Genomic DNA, 16440 nt, shown 5'->3' with positions numbered 1-16440 from the left:
GTTGAGTGAGGTAATGGGGCAGTATAGAATATTCAAGAACTGTATATAGGTATATAGTTTGGTGCATTAATTATGGCTTTGTTACTTTTTCAAGTAGAGAGTCAATATAGAGAAGATAATGCTATGAGTTTTAGGATGACTCAGACCTGGGCTCAAGTTCTACCTCTACCTTAAAGTAATTGTCTATCTTTTTCGAGTTTTTATTTCTTCATTACAAAATGAGAATATTAATACCTACTGCACAAGTAGTGGCCCTTAAAGAACTTTAATGAATATTGGCTGTCTTGTTTTCTTCTAGTGAGCTCCTACTCTTTTTATAGACTGAGATTAGAGTCTGGACATCCTTCCCTAAGCTCACCAAAGAATTAAGTGGCCCTTAATTTGAGAAGTTTATCTCAACTCTTCTGAGTAATAAATGTCTGCTGATTTTGCTGTCTTCCTCAACTAGACTAGGAATTTTTCGAGAAAAGGACCCAATACCTATTTTCTATAAACGTAAATCAGTGCAGGAATACCTTAATTAAACAGTCAAAAGGGAGGCACCTTCTACTTTCTATCAAACATTGTCAACTTTCTGACATTTGGCTGTAAGAGATAACCTGAAAAAATATCTTCTAAATAATTTCTCCATTGAGTCATTATGGGAAATCATTTACCAATAGGACTTAAGCTGACCTTTATGCTTAATGTACCCTAAGATATGTGGGCCTACTATGAAATAGGCTTTCATATTTATTTTGACTATAGAAACAAAATCAGAATCTTGAACTGGGAAGTCCCAATATTTCCATGAATAACCTATTTGTTTTCCCCAAAATTGATGTCTATCTCATGCTTATATATAAATAATAGCACATATTTATGTATAAAGTATGTATATAAAGCAAAGTACTATATACTGAGATTAGAAAAAGACAATTTTTTTTAATTTAAAAATTTTTCTCCAAAGGTTTATAGAAAACTAGTTTCATAAACACAAAATATAGAAAAACAATCCAAATAGAGCTATAAATACTCTTAGGCAGGGAGTAAAAAGTGACAAGATAGTTGCCAGCAAATATTTACTTGGGACCAAAAGCAAAAGTCATTGCATATTTTGTGGAAAAATTTCAAGCTTATAAGTACATTAAAAAATTATATATGTGTGTATACACACAAATAACATATATGTATATACACACACAAATATATACATTTCAATGTTATTCTATGTTTATGTATATAAAATATATATGCACATAATACACATATGCATACACATACATATGATGGGGTTAAAAAATCTGTGACCATACAGTTATCATCCTAGAGAGTATTATGGGACTATTTCATTCATGACAGAAATCTCTTCCCTAGTGACGACAGTACAGTATATAAAGGTAGACAGTGGGAACAAAGAGAATTTATTTCAGTGAAATTACATTTTTTCTTAGCTTAGATTATTTTCAAATGGTTGATCAAATGTACTCTTAGAAATATAAGAGAAAATAAGATCATAATAAAGTTTCAGGATGAAAAAATACTGTTCCAATTAGTTTTTTACACCAAATGTTTTTCCACTAAGTAAGTGGTGTTTTGTCCTATACAACTATTAGTTTTCCACTCTAAGTCTCTCTATAGCTTAGAGAACTCAGAGGCTAAGAAGATAATTTGCAACGATTCTTCTTGTTCCATGGACTGCCCTCTTTGAGGCCCCTGCCAACTCTCCTTCCTGTATCAGTATTCATTGTGTTGAGAATGACTGGCACTGATAACATTGTGCATTTCATTTCCTTCCTCTTACACTTGTTATTCAGATGCACTGAACCCATGCCATGTTATGAGGTGAAATCCACTCCCATGACCTGTAAAAATAAATGTCACTTTTTGAGATATTGGGAAACGTTTGAGCCTTGGGCAAATCTGCAGTACACATATCACTGTGATGCTCAAAAAGTAACAATGCTCTCTTCCCAAAGAAGAATGGAACACATGTGAAGCAGTCCTTTAACTTACAACAAGGTCAGAGAACAAAGTACTTCAAAACGAAATGAGGAAATTGGGGTGTGAAGATAATTATTTTAGAATATTTCTGGAAATATGTTAACCAGTATAGACAGCATTTATTTTAAAGTGTGTCATTATAATTTTGCATAGGAATTTTTTGTGAGCATTTTTTTTTCACTTTCAGAGAGATCTATTATGATATGTAGAGCTGAAGGGAACATGTTGACATGTCTGAGAGCTAAAACAAATGTGAAGAATGAAGCTGAAAATAGCCAGCTGTGAAGAAAGCATCAAAAAGCCCTGGGTGGCACTCAACTTTGTACATCTAGAATTCAAAGATGTATTAGTAGAAGGCGTTAACATAACACTCTTGGCAAGCTTTTCCAAAAAGGAATTAAGAAGGACACATAATTGCTATTATAGACTAAGATAATTGGAATCTACATATCTATACACCTCCATTGCCAATAGGGATGCACATGAAAAAGATGCAGCTGCACCTCTCTTTGCATAGTGCATGCATGAAAAGCTCTGTGCAAATCAAATCCCATTATAGAACTAAAAAATGATTCATCTTTTCTGATTGAACTTCAATAGGAATGACTCTTAACATTTAACCTTTAAGATCCTTTGTGTGAGTCACATGGGTTTCAACTTCTATTTCTATATTTGTAGTCCTAAGTATTAGTTCTTTTATTTCAATTAGAGTTGACATTCAATATTATTTTATATTAGTTTCAGGTGTACAGCATAGTGGTTAGATATTTATATAATTTATGAAGTGATCCCCCAATTAGTCTAGTACCCACGTGGCACTATACATAGTTATTACAATATTATTGACTATATTTTCAATGCTGTACTTCACATCCCACTGACTATTTTGTAACTGCCAATTTGTACTTCATAATCCCTTCACATTTTTCACCCAGCCCCCCAATTCCCCACCTATCTAGAAATCATCAGTTTGTTCTCTGTATCTGTGAGCCTGTTTCTGTTTTGTTTAGTTCTTTATTTTGTTCTTTAGAGTCCACATATAAGTGAGATCAAATGATATTTGTCTTTCTCTGTCTCACTTATTTTACTTAGAATAATACCCTCTAGTTCATTCATATTGTTGCAAATGGTAAGATTTCATTTTTCATGGCCAAGTAGTATTTCATTACATATATGTACCATATCTTTCTTATCCAATATCTGTTGATGGGCTCTTAAGTTGCTCCCATATCTTGGCTATTGTAAATAGTTCTGCAGTGAACATAAGGTTGAATATATCTTTTCGAATTAGTGTTTCGGATTTCTTCGAATGAATATCCGGAAATAGAATTGCCTATGTGGTCATTTAATCTATGACAAAGGAGGCAAGAATATACAATGGGGTAAAGACAGTCTATTCTATAAGTGGTGCTAGGAAACTGGACAGATACATGCAAAAATATAACACTGGACAATTTTCTTTTACCACATACAAGAATAAACTCAAAACGGATCAAAGACTTAAATGTAAGATCTGAAACCATAAAACTCCTAGATGAAAACATATACAGTAAATTCTCTGACATTGATCTTAGTAATATTTTTTGATTTATTTTCTCAAGCAAGGGAAACAAAATAAATAAATAAATACATGTGACTACATCAAACTAAAAAGTTTTACACAGCAAAGGAAACCATCAACAAAACAAAAAGACACTTACTGAATTAGAGGAGATATTTTCCAATGATATATCTATTAAGGGGTTAATATCCAAAATTTATAAAGAACTCATAAAAATCAATACCCTCCACCCCCAAAAAATATCCAATTAAGAAATCGGTAGAGAATCTGAATTGACAATTCTCCAAAGGGATATACAAATGACTAATAGACATATGAAAGATGCTAAACATCATTAATCATTAAAAAATGAAAATTAAAACCACAATGATGTGCACCTCACAACTGTCAGAGTAGCGAGTATCAATAAAAAAAAAAATATTTGCGAGAATATGGATAAAAGGGAACTCTCGTGTACTGTTGGTGAGATTGCAAATTGGTAAAGTCACTGTGGAAAACACTTTGGAGGTTCCTCAAAAAAATTAAATATTGTTTCTTAAGCAGGTTTTCAGCAGGCTATGGTGAAATAAGAAAAATAAATAAAATTTAGGAAAATTTTTTATAAGGTAATTTAAATTAAATGGCTCTGTTTTATTTTGAGATTATGTTGTTCCTTTTTGGTGTTAAAAAGATAAGACTTTTGCTTTATGCAATAGTGCTGCTAATACATGTTCATTTTAGTGTGTCACTTAAAATTTTCTTAGTTTGTGAAATTCAAAATTATTTGAACCACGGTATGCAACCACATGAATCATCTCAATCCAATCTCCATCAAAAGGTAATACATTTTTAAAGAAATACTTAAATATAGAATTTCTTTTATAAAGAAAATACACCATGCTTCATTTTATAACACAAAGAAGTGTCTTTCAGCATTTTTGGTTTTTAGCAGTGAACGCTACATATTTCTTTTCCTTTTAGCAAACTCATCACATTGGCGATATAAATATCGATAAGATCTATCTACTTGAAATACAGTAATTTCACTGTCTAGAAGTTCACAATTTACAGATTATGTTAGTTATTGCTCTTAGTAACAAGAAACAGAATTTAAGTACTCCCTACCCTTTAATAATGTTTATGAAAATTAGGCACATGTAAAACACATAGAAAAAGCTAAGAAAAAGTTATGTATTATTACTTCCCTGAAGAGTGATTTGGTGGTGAAAAATGTTGGTTATCTTAGCATAGCCATTTAGATTACATGGAAAATTATAATAGACGTCTGAAAATATGATGCACATGGTAGCTGGTATACTCTAATTTATTGTGCTGAGTCTGCTCTGGCATTACTCCAACAGGGCTGAGTGCTTTTGTTCTCAGTCATGAGTCCTAGTCACCATTCCCCCTCAGCCAGTTCCCAGCCAAAAGAGAGAGCCTATTCAGCATGCTACACTATGATATACATATTTTAGTGGGAATAGCAGATATAAATCAATCACTGAAATATATCATTGGAAATGACAAGTACTGTAGCAGGAAAAATACATGGTAAAATAGGAATGCATGACCATGCGAGTGGGTCAGCAACTTCCCTGAGGAAGTGACATTTGAACTCAGAAATAGGACGATTAGAAGTTAATGATGTATCCCCTGAAAAGGTAATGGTGAAGATTCAGATCTGGGGGGAGGAGGGTGAATTAAAGAAATTGAAGTTTAGCATGACTGTAGCACAGTGAGTTAGAAGATGGAGAATTGTGTATGGTTGAAAAAAGAGGCAGCACTTCCAGCAATATGGTGGAACACACTGATTTGAACAGACTCTCATACAAAAAAAGATATAAGTGCTTGATATTTAATGAAAGTGATTTTAACTTGAAATTTTTAATATCATTCTTGAATTAGTATTTTAGAAATGAAGCTGATGGGAAATGGAATATATGTGGAGAAAGAGAGGCTTGGTTTTACACAGTGTCCCACCTCCTCACCTTCCTGGATGTTTTTTGGCTGCCCATTTCTCCGCCCACTGGTCACAGAGATCCCACCAGGCCTCCAATCCCTGCCACTGCCTATTGCCTGTGCCACCCTCTGTCTGAGGTGCAGGGAGGACTGGCTGAGTCCCCCATGGCATTTTGGGGTGGAGTATGGCACCGTGCAAGTCCTTAGCCTTTAGTCTAACTCTGATCCATTTACAAGTGCAGAGGTTGCAATCACTGAGAAGTTGCCTGTCTATTCTGGTTCAGGGTATCAGGCCTATAAGATGGTAAGATGCCTTGGAAAATATCTCCATACCCGAGGAAAAGACATTAAATAGCAAATAAAAAAACACTAGGGCAGGTAGAGGAAAAAAAAATGTGAAAGAAAGACAAAGTTTTATATTTTAGTATCTTTTATGGCCTACTTTCTTCTTGCTTTTTGAACAAGATACCCAACACATTTTGAACTTGGCTTGGATAAAATATATGATCACACTGCTAATATTTTGTTCTTCTTTCACAGATCAATGAGAAGCCATCAAATGTTTTAATCAGAAAAATGACATGATCAGATTTACATTCTAGAAAGATCGCCCTTTAACTGCGGTTCCTGCCATGAGTTCTCGTGTCCATCACCCCCACTCAAAAGCAATAAGCAGATACAACTATTCTTTGAATACTAGTTTTCAATTATTATGAATATATTATAATCCTGTTATAAATGTGAATCACCAGAAGTCAAAAAGGAAAGAAAAAGAGCTATCTTCTACCACTTGTCCTGTCTTCTTCCTACTCCATGTCTCCTCCCCTTTCAGGTGTTTCTCCTCGCCTCTGATTGTCATCCATTTGAGCTCCCCTTGTCTGGGTAGAGGGTCCTTTTGCAACACTGCACCTGGAGCACTCAGTGTATGTTCACATGATTACTTTTGTTGATTAGTTTTGTCAATCCCTCTCATCCTTTCAGCGAATTTAGTTGGGTCACCTTGAGGGTGCTTCAGTTTTAATTTAAATACATTTTTTAACTTTCTCATACTCTCTAACAGCTGCTATCATTCAATTTGCTCTGTGAGATATTCTGCAAGTTTATTCTTTTTTTCCCCTAAGATATATTGAGTTCAAAAACGAAATCATAAAATAAGACTGAAAGGTAGCTTCCAGAGATTATTATACCTTTTTTTTCTTTGGAAAGACTGTAAGAAAGCAGCATCTGAACAATGAACTCTCATTATATTTTCTGAGATTTCTAGTGAAAAGAGAATTCACAGCCACCTTTCATACCCATTTTAGAGTTAAAGAGGATGTAAGGGAATTTTTCTTATATCTAAACCAAACCTAGCTTAGTATTCCTTTTAGGGCAGGCCTAGTACACAGTGTTCATTTACTAGTTGGACTAAGGCATTCTTTTTCTCTGACATGCCCCAAGGTGTTTTAGGACAGTGGTTGGATATGTCAGAGAGAAAATAGGTTATATGCTATTTTGTCTGAATTTCCATTAGATGCCTATTTGTCTGGACAAACAGGCAGGAGTTCTCATCTTTAAATAATGAGCTTGGAGTTACCTGGGGAATTACTTACCAATGAATGTTACCTTCAGGATGAGAAAAAATAGCTGATAAAATTATTACTGAGGGTTATAAAACACCCAGGTGGGAAGTACGTACAGCTTCAGCCTAGATAAATCATGCCTATCTAATCTATTTGGAATTTTTGAAAGAGTTAACAAAATTGTGAAGCATAGAGAAGTAGTGGGCATTAAATATTTAGCTATTCAAAAGGCTTTTGATCAAGCCTCTAACCAGAAGACATTTAGGATCCATTTCAGCTTGATGTAAGCCCCAAGAGGTGAGAGGTAAAATTTTGTCTTGCAAAGACTTGAAGTTAAAAAATATATATATAGCAATGAAAATGAAAGGTCGAAATAAATGGTGTTGTTATCCTGAAAGGAGGTTAACGTAAAGATGCCCCCAGAGAATGGCATTGGAACCAAATTTCTTGTCTATGTAAACATCCATCAATCTGGAAAGCCTCTGAATAATGAGGTTGCAAAATATGTTGGTAACAGAGAACTATTTAGGCTAGTCAGGAGCAGGGAACATTTTGAAGAACTCTGGAAGAATCTAACAAAAGTGGGTAGGTGGATAATCTGATGTCAGATAAAATTGAGCCAAGACAAGAGAATGGTACTTCATATTATAAGTAATAATTTAAGCTACCGATACACGCTGGTAGATTTTGGATTAACTACAACCTTCAGGAGAAAGGTCTAACAGTCATTATGAACATTTCAATAAAGATATCTATTCCCAGCAGAAAGGCTGAAGGAAAAGTCTACAGAAATACTAGTGAAATGATTAGAAGTGTGTGAAAAGAAATGGAAAGGTCAGGATTATTTCATTTGGAAAGGAGAGAAAGTAAGAGAAAATTTGCTAGAAACGGTAAAAAATGAAATATTAAGAAAGAGTGCAGTGGAGTACTCCTATTCACCCTTTCCCATAATACTAGGAACTCAGTGAAATTAGATAACACAAAATTTAAATGAGAATAAGGGAAAATGCTTATGTAATTCGTAGTTAACATTAAGCGCTTCCAGCACAGAATTTCATTGAGTTGAAGACCAACTACTGAGCAAGGTATCAAATGGGTTACACATTCACAGGAGTGGGCTGAGATTAAACTTTCTCTGTGAGATCCTATTAAAGACAGTGAGTGAATGTGTATTCTAAAGCAGTTTTCACAGTCTCTCTTGTATTTGAATTAATTTATGTATCTATTTTTCTCATTAGATTATGAATTCCTAGAAAGCAGGGATTTTTGTCTTATTTATTTTTCTATCCTTTCCTCTTTCCTCTTCAGTGTTTAGTAATATGCTTTGCTTCTAGGAGGCACTTAGAAACTACTTGCAAATTCAAATCATGTGTGTCTTATGGCAGTGGGAAAAGTTGAGCAATGGAAGGGATGATTTTCTTTCTGTAGTCTGTTCCCAGCAAATGTCTATTTAACTCACACCGTAACCATCAAGCAGCAAAGGAAGGTGATGAGGTGAGATCAGAGAAAGGAAAAGAAGGAGGGAAGTGGGGTTGGAAGCCATTAATCATTATTAACAATTGTGTGCCAGGCACTTTGCTATGTGTTTTGATTCATGTCTTCTGATCAGCCCCTTAAAAACCAGTTATAGGGACCAGTCACCACTTTGGCAAAGGAAATGTTGTTCTCAAACTCCTTCCTTGCTCTACCACTGGCCCATTCCCTAGAGTACACAATAAGTCAAGGAACTAACCTTTAGTTTCTTTCTTGGAAGTTATCTATCTTTAGAAAAATAGACAAAAATGCATGTATACAGAACCAATAGAATATGTATACACATAGTATGATGAGTGTATACACACACACACACACACACACACACACACACACATATATACACAGAACCTATAGAATGTATATCTGTGTATATATAATAATATAGATATATAGATATAGATATGTATAGATATATAAATATAGGCATAGATATAGATAGATATAGAGATGAGATAGAAATAGAGATAGAAATATAGATAGAGGCAGAGACAGAGACAGAGGTAGAGGTATAGATATAGGTATAGGTATAGATATAGACACATGTATATGTTTATCTAGAGATAAAGATTTTAAGGAGTTGGTAGAGGCTTGACAAGTCCAAAATCTGCAGAGTAGACCAGCAAGTTGAAGACCCAGAGAAGAGGTGCAGCTCGAGTTTAAAGGATATCTCCTGGCAGAATTCTCTTCTTCTCTGGAGAGGTCGGTCTTTTTTTCTGGTAAGGATTCAACTGATTGAATGAGGCCCACTCACACTTTGAAGGGAGATCTGCTTAACATGATATCTACTGATTTAAATGTTATTCTCATCTGAAAAATACCTTCACAGAAACATCTAGAATAATGTTTGACCAAATATCTGTTTATTTTAACATGTAAAATTGACCATCTCAGTACAGCTATCATGCTCAATCATTGGTGATGAGCAGATTATGGAAAGTGAGTCCTTGGCGTGAACTTGGCATAGACACAGTGCTGGATGAATGCAATGTGGCCATAGCGGGTCATCAGTCATTTATGATCTCTGCAGGAGATCTGAGCAGCTTATATTTGTGGGCATCACACACCCTAAAACAATGATCAAGGCAGCATCAAAAGTGTTGTCTGGAGTGTAACTATAAGCAAATGCTATAGGTTTGAATAAAAGCAGTGGACAGGCAAACGGGACCAGGAGTGTGCATATAAGACCAGAGCCAAGGAAGTGGGCATGAATGAAGCAGAGCATCGGAGCTGAAAGGGAAGCAGAAAAGTGAAGGAAGGACAGCATGAGCAAAAACCATTGAATAACAGGCACCATGCTAGGTGTTTTACATATATAATCTCATCTACTGCTCCCCAGAACACAATTAAGCACAAATTAATATCATTGTTAAAAGAAGAAACTGGGCTCTGAGAGACTACGTACATAGCTCGGACAAACTCGTCTGGCTAATAGTAAAGACGCCAAATTTATAATTTGTCTTTCTGATCCTAAATTCCAACTCTTTCTACTCTATTATTCTGACTTCTTACCTGTCTTAGGATCAAGAGACCTAACTATTGAGTGAAGAAAGAGGACTGGGGCAGCAAAAGCAAAAATCTTTGGTACAACACAAACCATGTGCTTCAACTGAGAAGCATCGCAAAATATTTCCTACCGAGGCACCCCAGTCCCCAGAAGTCCAGACTCAGGCCTACATGTGAAAGCAAGAAAGTAAGATTTCAGTTGGTGGAAGAAGTGAGTATGGGGGCAGAAACATGGGCCGATTCTGACACATCTTTGTAAAATAGAATGAACTATCAGAAAAAGAAGGCAGTTTTACTTTGAAAGTCAGTCACATTCACAATGAGGATGATAAAAGACTTTGCTTCCTTGCCTTTTAGGTGACTTCAATATGGCCAGACTTTGAAATCTAATACTGTACTGAATTTTGTATTGAATGTGGTGGTGCAATATTGAACTATAAAAGAAAGGGCTGGAGCAGTGCTTTTCAAATACTTGCTGCTCAGAATCCCTTTGCCCTTTCTCAACTTACAGGTATGATCTTATCTATTGATATTTTCTGTCTGAAAAGGCCCTCTGTCTATTCTATCAGGTCGCTCTATTTTTCATTGTATAATAGGCTGTATTTTGAAAATGAATAGCCCAAACAGCTTCGATATATTGCTATTACTGTGCTGTTCTTTTGAAGAGATTCTTCACTTGGCATTTGCACTTTAATCAGACTCCAAGCTGCTATCATAGCAGCGCCCCTCCATTGCCAGACCCTACCACCACTCAGGCACTGACTCCTTTGTACATTTCAACAACTTCTGTCACCCTTAACGCTGAGTGCCCCTCCTGACATCCTGAGATGGTAAAAGGTGCAGCTGGATGCTTTCTTCCAACCTCTTTCCATCAATGCCCTCTGCTGCCACTTTGTAACAATCAGCAGCCACACTGCATGGTATCCTTTCTTCTTTTCATTGACCTGCTCTGCCCACCCTTGCTCTTGATTCCCACTTGAAATCCTCATGCATCACATGTGTGGATCCTCATGGATGCTAATCTAAAGTGAATGTTCCAGAAGGACCTACTGGGAAGCCACAAATCTTTTAAAAACTGTTTGTGTTCTAGGAGCATACTTAAGAGTCAGCTCACTTGTGTACCCACCAAGCATAGAGGGGTGGTATTTTAGCTGCAGTTCAGAGAATTTGTAAATAAGATTGGACCAGGGATAGAATATGATTATATAGATATGAATAGCATCAAAAAGATGTGGTCTAGGTTATGAAAGAAACAAAGGGAATGAGATTGTGTGTTGAGTGTCTTCTTGACTGTGACCATTGAAGACAGTGACTAAAGCGTCCAGTGTTCTGAGCACTAGAGTGCCATGCTGGCACAGTAAGTGCTCAGCCAGTGTGAGTTTAACAGAACTGAATTTGAAAGCATGATAAACTATGGTTCTTAAGCTTATTAGTGTGGGATACATTGCAGAGTTTTGGATGATCAGGTGAAAGTTAAGAATTTTCCCCCCAGAAAGTGCACACATGAAAATTTGCATCAAATTTTAAGTGGTCCTTAGGTACCCACCTAAGGTGCTCCTACAAACCTCATTTGAGATTTTCGTGTACTCAAGATTCTAATGTAAAACAAAAACAAAAACAAAAACAAAAAAACCTCAGAGGAAGAACAATGAGGTATCAACAACCAGGTTACAACCCCTTGTGGCAAAAGATTAATGGATCTGACATTTAGATAAATTCACAACATTTATTGTTAAGAAAACATTTCTTAACAGCCCTAAGGCTTATCTACAGAACAGAGATACAGCATTATTTTTTCTTCTCTGTGTTGTTGTGTCATTTCATACATTAATTTATGTGAAATAGTTATGCAACCTCATCATTATTATTAGCGAGGAAGTGTAAGCTGGTTATTTTATCTATGTGTTCTCTTCCTCCTTTTCTTCTTCTGCTTCTTCTCCTTCTTCTTATGATTCGTCTTCCTCTTGATGTTTGGTTACAAATATTAGTATTATAGTTGCATTTCTGTATACATGAAGTACCATTAGCAATAAAAATACCTAATCTCCCATTAGCATCTAGAGGGTTGCTAGCACTATGCCTTCCTTAGCTCACATTCGTTGTCAAAAAAGTTTGGAGTCAGAGCTTAAAATACTGAGATTTGAATACTTTCATTTATTTTGAGAAAATGACACAATCTCTTGGATAACTGTATTTTATAAAGTTTACACATTTGGAAAATAAGTATAATAACATAATGAGTTTAGTTGAGAATTGAAGAGACACTGTACTTAAAAATAATTCTTTGAAAATTGTAAAGTGAGAGTTTCTTATCATTAGAAAATGAAGATAAGAGTATCAGTTTCATTGCTCTTTTGCTGTCTGAATACTATGAGACCGAAATGGGAATTTATTGGTTTATCTGTCCATCTTCTTTAATAGATCCGAATTGCTCTTCAGATTCCACCCTGTTTCATCGTGTGTGGGAATGAGAACTCTTAAATATTTTTCTCCCAGCCACAGTGATTGGTCCTGGGTTGTGTCATAAGACTTTTCCTAAAATTTTCAAAATTAGAATAGAAGAGGAGCTTTTCTTCTCAAGAAGCCAAGATGAATTATTTACAATAGCTAAGACATAAAAACAACCTAAGTGTCCACCAGTGAATGAATGGATAAAGAAATTGTGGTACCATTTCTGGCTATTTATCCAAAGAAAACCAAAACACTAATTTGAAAAGATATATGCAACCCGATGTTTACTACAGAACTATTTACAATATCCAAGATATGGGAGCACCCTAAGTGCCCATCAATGGATGATTGGATAAAGAAGTTATGGTACACATATACAATGAAATATTACTCAGCCATAAGAAAATGAAATCTTACAATTTGCAACAACATCGATAGATCTGGAAGGTATTACACTAAGTAAAACAAGTCAGAGACAGACGAATACCATATGATCTCACTTATATATGAAATCTAAAGAATAAAATAAATAAACAAACAAAACAAAACAGACTCATAAATACAGAGAACAAACTGCTGATTGCCAGATGGGAGAGGTTTTGTGGGGACTGAGTGAAAAAGGTGAAAGGATTAAGAAGAACAAATTGGTAGTTGCAAAATAGTCATGGGTACATAAAGTACAGCATAGGGTACTAGACTACTTGGGAGATCACTTCATGAACTATATAAAGGTTTAACCACTGTGCTGTATTCCTGAAACTAATATAAAATTTTATAGACTGTCAAATCTAATTGAAAAATAAAAATTAAAAATAAAATGTCAACAAAGACCATGGAAAAAGAACTTGTGTGTGTGTACACACACACACATACACACATACACACACAATGGAATAGTATTCAGACATAAAAAATTAGAAAATCCTACCTTTTGGGACAACATGGATGGACCTTCATGGCATCATTCTAAGTAAAATTAGTCAAACAGAGAAAGACAAATACCTAATGATCTCACTTATATGTAGCATCTAATTTAAATAAAAAAACTCATAGGAAAAGAGATCAGATTTATGGTTACCAAAGATGAGATTGGGGGAGGGCAGATTAGTGTAAGGTTGTCAAAAGGTACAAACTTCCCGTTATAAGATAGATAAATACTAGTGATATGATGTACAGGATGATGACTGTAGCTAACACTGATGTATGATGTATAGGGAAGATTGTTAATAGAGTAGATTAAGAGCTCTCAACACAATGATATTTTTTTTTTAATTTTGTTTTTATCGTATCTATAAGAGGATTGATTTTAATTAAATCTATTGTAGTAATCGTTTCACAATATATGTAAATCAAACCATTATGCTGCACACCTAAAATTATATAGTGTTGTATGCCAATTATTTTTCAATAAAACTACTGAAAAAAAAAAAAAGAAGCAGCAGCCTAGCTGAGAAGTTCTAAGTGTGGAAATTTAAATAGCCATAGTTCAGCTTCAGGTAAAAAGCTGTTTTGAGAGGATGAATCCAATAAACAACCAGAAGTCGGGAAGCAAAGAACAAAAAGAATCCTGAAATGATTTAAATCCCTAAAGTCCTAGAAGTTGACCCCCGACCCCTGATTTCACAAGGCTTGGTTGATCTAATAATTTTTAATTATATAATATGTTATCTCATTTTCTAAAGTTAACTTGAGGTTGGTTTCTATCACTTATAGACAGTAAAATGCCAACTGGTGGATCCTGCATGTGCCTTCAGAGAAGGTACAGGACTGTTGCTGTCAGAATGATGTCTCCACACACCTAGAGAAAAAATATCCCTGTCCCTACTCTGGTCCTAGCCCAATCAAACCCACTTTTCAAGTTTTGTTGCCCATAAAAGCTATATGACTCATATCATTTGCCTAAGAACCCAGGAAGATACCTCTCCACAATTTACGAAGTAGTCCATTCCTTAGCCCAGACTGCGTGTGTGAAGGCACTGAGATTCTTGTGCGTAAATGTGTTTCTTGCATCCAGAATGTGTCTTTAAAAATCTCAGCTAAGGGACATGACACGAAAGGGGCAATTTGGATTGATTGGAGAGCAGACAAGCATGAGGAGGAGGCAACAGCGGGAAAGAAATGATTTCTGAGCAAAAGTAGATTTTTGCCAATGTTCGGCTTTTTTAGCCCATGAAACCCAATAATAATTGTTCCCAAGTTTCATATTCCCTGCCAATTGAGTCCCATAGTTATATGTGTAGGGAGCTCTGAATTACTTTGCTTGTCAAAGAGGAGTGTTGTTTATAAGTGAAGAACTAATATACTACTTTGTCCTGTTGTCCAGTAAAGACGGACCTGAATATAAATAAGGGAATATCTAAAAAATGTCAGTTAATGCCAAGATAACATGGAATTTTTAATTATTCCAAAATGTGATTAAATATTTTGCTTTAGGTCTCACAAGGATTAATCCTGACAGTTTTAAATTTTAATCGTGATGAAGCAATATATTTCAATGAAAAAATATATTTCAATTCAAAATCAATTTTGAATTGCCTGTGTAAACTTACCTATAGAATGAATCATCCTTAAAACAGAATAAATACAGAGACTACATATAAATGAAAAAATAGACTTGTTAATTTTCTCTAAAGCCTCGGAACTCACAAAATGGCAAAAAATAATATACTACTTAATTTATAGGGCCTATGTAGTAAAAATCCTCTGTAAGAATTCCTAAAAATGACAGTTCTTCATCCCCCTCCATCAACACCCACTCCTGATGTCTATCCTCTTTTACTTTTCTGTTATCACTGTGCTTGTGTTTTATATATTTGATATTCCAGAACTTTCTCCACACTTTATAAGGAATCAGCTAGACTGAGGTTTTTTGTTTATTTGTTTCTATCTATAGGTATTTAAAAAATGATTTTGTTCTGTTAGCCTCTTCCTTGTTTCAAGGATCTCTAAATTTAAATAAATCTGTAGAAATAGTTGCTAATTCCATACTGTTGTACTCATTTTTTTCTGGGTGCTATTGTATATAGTCTGGAATAAACTTTTAAGATAATTGAATTTATCATTTGCACATGCTATACCTCTTATATCTTCATGTACTCATTTTAAAAACTAATATTTTAATATTTAGTTTTCAACTTTATAAAAAATCATTTTTTCCTTTAGTTATGTCTAATTTTCTACTAATATTTATATATATATATATACTTTCCTGAAAACCTTATTCTACTAAAGATAGATTTATAAATGTCAAACAACTCTATAGGTATCATTTAAAAATTTTTATTTTTTAATTTCAATTTTCCCTAGATCCACTTAATGTTTTTAGAAAATTGGATTTTAAATGTTATATTGATCTAAATATGATTTATGTTGCCTATTGAGTTTTTAAAAATTTATCAGACTATATTCACACATAATTCAAGATGTGTGTAGTTTCCTAGTCTTCTGCCCTTTTGACCTGCATAATGTATAGTAAATCCATAAGTACAAGTAGCTTATGTCAAGATGAATTATTAAAGTAAAAGTTTAATATATGATCTGGAGAAAATATTACATTTTTACTAAATGCACACCATGAATCTCTTTGGGGAAAATTCAAGTTGACTACTTAGACACTTATTTTAAGTGTTTTTTTTCATGGCATACTGTTATATATTTATATAGGCATACACTATATATACATGGATACACTACATATACATATATATCATTGTGCTGCTAATAAAAGTATTATAGAAAATTTAAGAAGAACTTCACATTTCTGTAGAAACTTTAAAAAGTCCTGTTAGCAAAATGTATGATACAAGTAGTATAATGATTGTGTTGCTTTATACATGATTTACTTTGATGTTTTCCAAACATTTTTCCCACAATATAATTTTATTTATTATATCAGTAATACACATG

This window comes from Pteropus medius, unplaced genomic scaffold, assembly GCF_902729225.1.
Source record: "Pteropus medius unplaced genomic scaffold, Ma_sr-lr_union100, whole genome shotgun sequence".
Lineage (NCBI taxonomy): Eukaryota > Metazoa > Chordata > Mammalia > Chiroptera > Pteropodidae > Pteropus > Pteropus medius.
Note: the sequence above shows the minus strand (reverse complement) of the source record.